The sequence below is a fragment of the Chrysemys picta genome, chromosome 9 (assembly GCF_011386835.1).
Source record: "Chrysemys picta bellii isolate R12L10 chromosome 9, ASM1138683v2, whole genome shotgun sequence".
In the NCBI taxonomy this organism is placed as follows: Eukaryota; Metazoa; Chordata; order Testudines; family Emydidae; genus Chrysemys; species Chrysemys picta.
In genome coordinates this window covers 4,655,993-4,665,187 of record NC_088799.1, presented here as the reverse complement: position 1 = coordinate 4,665,187, position 9,195 = coordinate 4,655,993, and the positions used below count along the sequence as shown (strand labels likewise).

The 9,195-nt window shown below is 41.3% G+C and overlaps 1 long non-coding RNA gene across 5 annotated transcripts in view; it reads left to right on the top strand.

Moving 5' to 3' along the window:
* Positions 1–9,195, top strand: part of LOC101930782 (uncharacterized) — a 52,666-nt gene that overhangs the window by 4,147 nt on the left and 39,324 nt on the right. For 4 of the 5 annotated variants that reach the window (XR_006172913.2, XR_010590531.1, XR_006172911.2 and 1 more), the window contains exon 2: positions 5,070–5,223. This is a non-coding gene — a long non-coding RNA (uncharacterized LOC101930782). Of the gene's footprint in view, positions 1–5,069; positions 5,263–9,195 lie in introns of all 5 variants that reach the window. The other variant, XR_010590532.1, reaches the window with a different exon arrangement.

The window sequence follows — 9,195 nt, the reverse complement described above, 5'->3', positions numbered from 1 at the left end:
GAATACATAGGGGCATAGGAAAGGCTACATCCAATACCCTTCAAATCCCATGGGTGCCACTCCTACATTGGCCAGAGGGGTCACCGCAGAGTAAGTCCGCCCTTGCTGTCTTGTAGTGGAGTCCCTTTGCTTTCTTCACAGCACATCTAGCCCCTGCTGGGCCTGGGAGTGAGGTCAGAGTTCCGGGCCAGGTTTTTAGCCACATCTTGCAAAACGGCAAGGAAGTTTACTAATGTTGACTATATGATGTCATTCCTGTAGCGCAAAAACTGGCTGCTTTTTAAGATGAAACTGGCCCTTGAAGGGGGAAGTTAACTGGAAAATAGGCAGGGAGTGGAGTGGATATAAAAACATGTAAACAACCAAGTTGTTAACATTGATCTGATAGGCACATGCTTTAATTTCTTGCATAATCTGGATCCAGTGCTTCAGATCTGATGCATGCAACCCTCCGTTCCCCCCATATTTCCTTTTTGGACCTTACACACATATAAGGACTGTAGGAGCAGTCCTCACTATATCAACCTACATATTTTGTCCATACGCCACATCAATACAATACTAAACATTAGATTTACATGAAGGACCAGGACAGCTCCTTTTGCGGTGTGTCAGATCAGTCAGACCTAGGTTTCAAACCAGTGATGAAGACATGGACACCCATCAGATTGGTACCACTGCTTCTGATACAGGCTATAATTGATTATATTAACCCTAGTATTCTAGTCAAAATTGCAATGGAGGTAATTCTGCCTACTTAAAAACCCTCCTATGGTTGGGAAAAGTTTATTCTTCACTTTCCCCTCCTGCAGAACTGCACAGTAGTTTTGCAGGTGTAGTAGAACTGCTGAGTTACTAGACACCTGAGAGGCATGTCACAAGTGCCTTGGTTGTTTCCCCTTTCTAAACCACTTTGGGATGAAAAGCACCACATACATATAAATGATTATTAATAATAATACTCACCCCTCTACAATTACAGTTCTAAATTTAAGGCCATAGGAGTGGGGTATATTGATCAAGGATGGTAGATGGCCCTTAATACGGAATTAGTCAGTCCTGCTGGGATATAGAATATGTTTTGATATGCAAGTATTTCATGTTCTCAGGTAGGCAACACATTTAAGAAGGAGGGCTTGATCTTTTGATAAATATATATTTTTAAATAAATCTCAATTTAAAATTATTTTCATTTTTTTTAAATGACTCCCTTCAGACAATAAATCCTACCTACCTAAATACAGACAGAACCACCAAGTCTTTAAAAAAAAAAGGGCCAGAGACAGAAAAGTGACCCTTAAGAAAGAACACTCCATCTTTGACACCTTTCCTATGGCAGTTACAGTCGGATTGTCAGCTGAGCTGTGGAAATCCAACCTTTTTTATCAGCTTTGTGTCATAACATAACATTATTTAAAGGCAGTTTTGTGCATGTGATTTTATAAAATAAGGATGGATTGCACACTGCATAGAGCAGTGTATTCCCTGATTCAATTGCATTATCTTGTTTTCTAATCTAACCTACTTTTCTGTCCGAGGTTGGTGCTTTGCAGGAGCCTGTCTTCGGTGCAATCTGTGAGCCCTTTTGTGGGTGTCTGATTTCTGTAACATGTTTTGGTTTCCAGTATGAATGTAACATTGAAAGAATATCATGACACTACTCTAGGTGTATGCGATCTTATCTACCTGACATTTAGTTTTTTAACCGTCCATTCCCTTGATTTGCATAAAATCACACAGTCATAATTTTTTGGCATCATCATAACAAACTACTCGAGATTACCAGCTTGCTTTTGCTCGCTGCCTGTCAGCATGAATGCATGTTTTCCCCTTTTCTTTGCATCTGGACTAGGAGCTTTCTGGATCTATTAATGTAGCACTTTCGAAAGGATGAGCACTTCTGCCATCATGTCTGTGACAACAGACAAGCTCTTTAATAAGTGTCATGGTTTAACTTCCAAACCAAACAGCCCAACACTCCAGGTTCTTGCATCTCATTCTGTTTTAGTTTATTGTTTTAAATATAGATCTCTTTGTTTTTATTTACACGGAAAACCCACAGAACACTCTGTCTGATCCCAGAAGACTTGCCCTGCGACTGCTGTGTTCATTACAAAACAATCCTGCAATTAAAATAAACTCCAAGAGCTAAACAAACTGCCCCTGTTGCTGATCATTTGTTAAGTTCAGCTCCTTCTGCCTAAAACAATTTTTCCCCGCAGCCCTGGTATCAGAGGAGGCAGCAGCTGGAGTTGTGAAAGGAAGAGGGGGAAACACCCTAATGTTTGTAAACTACAGGAGGGGGGAGGATATTATTATGTTAAATAGTGTTTTTATTGGAGTATTCATGATCTGGCAGGATCCTTCCTTCTGGGGAAAGGACTGGAAGTGGAAAAACTTGATTTGCATGGTAGGGCCTGGCTTTTTGTACACACCCTCTGTACACCGGACCATACTAACCCAGCTCTGAAGGCTGCTGCAGCTCGCTCACAGTCCAAGAATGTGCATGGGGACTACACTGGTACTTTTCCATTCACATGCCCACAGTGGAGTGTCTTGTTTATTTCATCCTTCATGCAGAAACCTTTTGACTTAGATACCAGTCATCATCACACTCTTCCATGAAGTCAACAAAGGGACAAGCTGCAGAAGGGGAGGGAAAGAGATTTTCAGCCTATCTGCCTAAAAACCTCCCTGTACTGTCAACTGGAGAAGTTATTATTCACTCATTCACCTAAAAAGAAACCACACAACAGTTGTGTTACTGGTTTCACACATGTTATCACACACACACACTCTCTCTCTCTCTCTTTCTAAATACAACCTCAATTTTCAGATATCCTGGAGACTAAATCTAGATTACCAAGGGTTTGGATAATCAAAGCAATTGTCAATGTAATTACAAGACAGTGAGGGCACATGGCCCTGTGTCACACAACAGGACAGTTCAGATAATGAGGCTTGGAGAACTGGATAATCATATTTTATCACTAAAATTGGCATTCAGATCTTATTGAGAAATTGTCCTGATAATTGACAGATCTACTTTCCCATCATTACTGTGAGAGTCATAGTGAAACTTGTCTGTCAGAAATTACTTTCCCCAGGTAAGTGTAAGAGTAGAATGTTTGCAGTTTTTCTATCTATCTATCTATCTATCTATCTATCTATCTATCTATCTATCTATCTATCTATCTATCTATCTATCTATCTATCCCTGCAAATACTTACATCCAGGAACAGTAATTACACAGTATGTATGTAAGGGTATCTATTGTTCCCATCACCATGCAAGTAAGCATCACAATTCTATGCCACGCGTACCTGATCTTTGGTTTAAAAGGTAAATTTCAAGCCCAAGTACTAGTGAGCATCCAGCCAATCACAGAAAATTATCCATCCTCCTCTCTGCCCCCAATCAATTTTTAACCAATTACAGACCAAAGTCTCTGGGGCTTGGTTTGGTTTTGTCCTTTTCTGCTGAGTTTGTTAGTGATTAAGTAGAGCAAAATTAAGTGATCCACGTGTAGTAAGGGAAATTTACGAAGACCTTGTACCACTGATCATTTTAACATTTTCAAATATAAACATACATTCCATACTCCCTTGCCAATGCCTTACTCGTTTTTTTTTTTTTCCTGCTGCTTCTTGTTAGAATTTGTCTCATTTGAAAATATTAAGCATGAGACTTCTGGAAATTTAAAACTCACCATGTATTTTAAGCTGTGCTAGAAATGGCTTTTTTTAGCACCTCTCTTAACAATCAACTAATGAGATTAAAACCAAAACAAACAGACAAAATCCCTGAGATGATTCAAGCCTCCCGTTACATAAGTGTTTGGTTTGCCTGAAAAAAATTGATCAAGGGCAGTCTTTGAATCAGAGTCTTATTCATTATTACTATCTATAGAAGGCCCAGCCAAATCCAGGGTAACAAAAGTCAGCCGTGGAAAACATTTTGATTTCATAAGAAGAACTTTGTGAGCTAGGAAGTTTCTCCAACAATATTTGACAAAGGGCCTGATCCAAAAATGGAAAGACTCCCACTGACTTCAATGGATTTGCATACGACCCTTAATTCTTACTTTAAACCAATACTATTTTGATAGTTTTTGTTTTATTAATTGTTTTGTTAGACATCTAAGTGGTTAATGTTATCTGCATTTCATTTTCTTTCTTCAAATAAAATGGTAATGCTTTGTCTATACAGTTCTTTAAGTGATCAGTACAATTTTGGTTCATGAAATGTTTGTGACTATACTTAAAAAAGAATGCAGTTAATTAATTGGAAGAGATCAATAAATAAAGGGGGAAATGTCAATAAGTTGTTTAATTGTCTCCTGAAATCCTTTAGCTCTGTGTATCCTTTTTAAAAGGATGGATGGTGCTAGCAAACTTTATTTGGGAAAGCTTCATTTGTGTCTGTATGTTTACAAAGTATTTTACACATATTCTATTAGTAGAGATAGAGTTAAATAATACCAGGTAGACTGAATTACAGACTATATATTTAGATACAGTAAATGGATAGCAACATTATTTGTCAGGATACTAGTAAGTGGGGAGGGATTTATTTTATTTTATTTGGAGGGGTTTTTTTTAAGTGCGTGATAAAGAATTGAATTTTCTCTCCTTTTTCATGATGGAATGTAAAATGGCTGGGGTAATTGAAGCTGATTTCGAGATGAATATTCCAGTAGGGGTTCTCTGTGTTTTAAATAATTAAAAAATAAATAAAAGCAGCAGCAAGCAACAGTCAGTTGGATCTTACAGTCATGAGGAAGAATTCCATGGGATATTTATCTGCATCAAGTGTATGGTAACTACATTCTTCCCTGTCTGTGAGCTGTATTGAGTAACCTATAATCCAGGGCATGGTTACATAGATTGTTATCAATCATATTTTAACTCCATATGTCCTAAAAAAATTATTTCCCTATAGGATTATTTTTAACCAATTATTCCTCTAAAACAGAATTAAAAATCCATCTGTCTCCAAAGAGTAAGAAGCAAAATCTAAGAGTTTTTTCTCCCCTTTCTTTGGTCCCTTTTTTCATTCCCTTTCCAAGCCTCCCATCTATTCCCCCAGATCCTGAGAGTCGAGTAAAGTGACTTCTGCCAGAGAATGTGCCACTTGGGCTTCCAAACTTCTCTGAGAAGCTGCTGCCTCTTGCAAGACACCAAGGCTGGATCAACAAGTTAACCTTCAAAAAGATTACAAAGGTGCAAGTGGGCTGGTTGGGAGGTGAATCATTAAACGAGGTGAAGTATATGTCTGCAGGTTTCAGTTAAAGAGACAGTTCACACACTCTCTCCTGGGCAAGGAAAGCCATCTCTTCCCAGATTCCAGTGGTGTAGTGGTAAAAAGAGAGATGGATAAATGAACCTAACTAAACTTTATATTCCCCAAAAGAGAAGTGGGTAAACTCTTTACCCTTGATTGCAGTACTTCTGGGTTCCCCTTGCTACCCTTATGCACAACAACAGTTCCATGGGCTTCAGAATCTCCCCCCCCCCCCCGCCCCGCTTGCATGAATGCGGAGTGTTCTATATAACTAAGGATCGCAGAGTCAGGACAATATGTGCAGTAAAAACAGTAGGATGGCATTAAATATTGGGCTGTGCTTGGGACTCATTTTATCCTGACCACACTGGAATAAAGGGGCCTGATTCTGATCTCCCTTAAACCACTGTGCTCCACAGACATCACATGAGTTATTCCTGATTTACACCAATGTAAGGGAGAGGAGAACTAGGCCTGGTCCTTTTAATAAATGGCCTCTTTTATCCCCAAGGCAGAGGAAGTAGCTCGAGTGAAGTGCTGCAGTTTGCCTGCCTTCTCCTTGCTTGTTCAGGCTCTGCATGTCACAGCTCCCTCCTTCCCTTCCCTATGGGGAGTTTCCATGGGTGTCTCTATGGTGTTTCCCCCAGGAATATAGAATACTGCCCATGGAGAGCAATGCGTATGCTGGATTAGCCCAATCTATAGGCTCACACCAGCAGCTTCGTCCATGAAATCTTCCCCTCTTGGGAGCCAAGTGATCCATGAGGGGTGCCAGCAGCACCCAGTGTTGGCATGTCACTGGCTTCAGGGAGCAGAAGTGATAGCATCATAGGCTGATAGAGGTTAGAGATGGGAAAGGTCATCTGGCATATCCCGAGCTGCCAAGCAGGAAGGTTCCGGACATGATGTTTTCTGGTATTCTTCCCAGTCTAGTTTCAAATATCTCAGGTTTGTACCTGAACTGCTCATACACAACAGAGAAAGATGGTCCAGTGATTAGGGTGTTTAGTATTCAGGAGACCTGGGTTTAATTCCTTGCTGAGCTACACACCCCTCTAGCTGACCTCAGGCAGGTCATTTTGATCTAGATTCTCAAAGATATGTAGATGCGTAACATCTATGGGAGTTAGGCACCTAAGTACCTTTAAGGCTCTGGGCCTTGGTCTCTCTGTGCCTCAGTTCCATATCTGTAAAATGGGTTTAGAAGCACTGTCCTACCTCCCAGGGGTGTTGGGAGGAAAACTGCATTAAAGGTTATGAGATGCTCAGACAGTTCATAACGGGACTCATATAAGTATGGTAGCTAAATGCCACCTACTGCAAGTAAAATTATTCCACAGATTAATTTCACTCCTCTCTCTACCTCCATGTACCACTCTAAGAAATCCCTCCTGCTTCTGGGTTGTTTACACACCCATCAGCTTTTTGGTGCAATGTAAAAGAAGAAGGAATCTAAATACTATGGAACGGAGGTGTATTCCACTTTCTGCTCACATCTGCTGACATCAGCCACCAAATCCCGCAGCTAGCAGTGCCTTGAATGGTGTATTTTTATTTTGTAGGCAGTATTGGTGTCAGGGAGAAGAAAATTTTGGACACAGTCCTACATGACATTCTCATCAACAAACTACAAGATTAAATTACTACAAGGTCGGTGCACAACTGGCAGAAAGAGTGGACTCAAAGAGTAGTTAGCAATGGTTCACCCTCAAAGTGGGAGGTTCCCGTGGGGTCCTGGACGAGTCAGGCCTGGATCCAGGACTACTCAATATTTTCATTAATAACTTGGATAATGGCATGGAGATTATGCTTATAAAATATATGGATGATGCCACCAAACTGGACGAGGTTTCGAGCACTTTAGGGGACAGGAATAAATGACCTTGACAAACTGGAGAATTGGTCGGAAACCAACATCATGAAATTCAATAAAGATAAGTGCAAACCTCTATGCTGAGGAAGGAAAAATCAAATTCACAACTACAAAATGGGGAATAAACTGGCTAGGCGGTCGTACTGCAGAAAAGAATAACTGGCTAGGGGTTATAGCAGATCACACATTGAATATGAGTCAACAATATGATGCAGTTGCTAAACAAGCTAATACTGTATAGTCCTGAGGTGTATTAACAGGAGTGTCACAGGAGGTAAGACAAAGGAGGTAATTGTTGTGCTCTGCTCAGCACTGATGAGGGATCAGCTGGCATACTGTGCCCAGTTCAGGGCACCTCACTTTCAGAAAGATGTGGAGAAGTTGGAGAGAGGCCAGAGGAGAGCAACAAAAATGATCAAAGGTTTGGAAAACCTGAGCTCTGGGGAAAGGTTAAAAAAACTGGGCATGTTTAGTGTTGAGAAAAGAAGACTGAGGGGGGACCTGATAACAGGCTTCAAATATGTTTAGGGCCGTTATAAAGGGAACGGTGATCAAATGTTCTCCATGTCCACTGAAGGTAGGACAAGAAGTAATGGGCTTAATCTGTAGCAAGGGAGATGTAGGTTAGATATTAGGAAAAACTTTCTAACTATAGCAGTTCGCTAAGTAGTTAAGCTCCGGAATAGGCTTGCAAAGGAGGTTGTGGAATCCCCATCATTGGAAGGTTATAAGAACAAGTTGGACAAACATCTGTCAGGGATGATCTAGGGTCACTTGGTCCTGACTCAGCAGAGGGGGCTGGATTTGATGACCTCTTGAGCTCCATTCCAGCCCGACATTAAGGGAAAGGGTTGATTAGGTTATTCGGTGTTGGAGGAGGCTTCTTTTAAAATGTAAATACATACATTTCAAATTCCCAACGTACAGTCCCTGCTGACAGGAGGGCTGCGAGAGATGGCTCTGAGCACCTTTTATAATTTTGGTAGGAGCCCAGATACTGCAACGATAGGCACCCTATGAGACCCCAGCTAGACCGAGACAAGGAGTGGATAATGGCAGGCAAGAAAGAACCCAGATCCCAGAGCATCCCTGAAGCTACTAGGCCAGCATTTAATTTGCCAGCTTACAATCATCAGGCTCTATTTGGGTTTGCTGTTGGTGATTTTGAACCACATGATGCCTGGGCTATTTTTAAGCCCATTACATTAACTGCTGGATTAGAAGTCTCTTTTTCCATTAGGTAGGTTTAGCAGTGTTATTCCAGGCCATAGCCTTTCTCACCGGAGTGAGATCTTCAGGGAGCTGAAACACAAAAAGGAAGCTTACAAGAAGTGGAAATTTGGACAGATGACTAGGGAGGAGTATAAAAATATTGCTCGAGCATGCCGGGATGTAATCAGGAAGGCCAAAGCACAATTGGAGTTGCAGCTAGCAAGGAATGTGAAGGGTAACAAGAAGGGTTTCTAAAGGTATGTTAGCAACCAGAAGAAGGTCAGGGAAAGTGTGGGACCCTCATTGAATGGGGGAGGCAACCTAGTGACAGAGGATGTGGAAAAAGCTGAAGTACTCAATGCTTTTTTGCCTCTGTCTTCACAGACAAGGTCAGCTCCCAGACTGCTGCACTGGGCAGCACAGTATGGGGAGAGGTGAGCAGCCTTCAGTGGTGAAAGAACAGGTTAAGGACTATTTAGAAAAGCTGGACATGCACAAGTCCACGGGGCTGGATCTAATGCATTTGAGGATGCTGAGGGAGTTGGCTGATGTGATTGCAGAGCCATTATCTTTGAAAATTCATGGCAATCGGAGGAGGTCACAGACAATTGGAAAAAGGCAAATATAGTGCCCATCTTTAAAGAAGGGAAGAAGGAGGATCCGGGTAACTACAGACCGGTCTGCGTCACCTCAGACCCTGGAAAAATCATGGAGCAGGTCCTCAAGGATCTATTTTGAAGCACTTGGAGGACAGGAAGGTGTTCAGGAACAGTCAACATGGATTCACCAAGGGCAAGTCATGCCTGACCAATCCGATTGCCTTCTA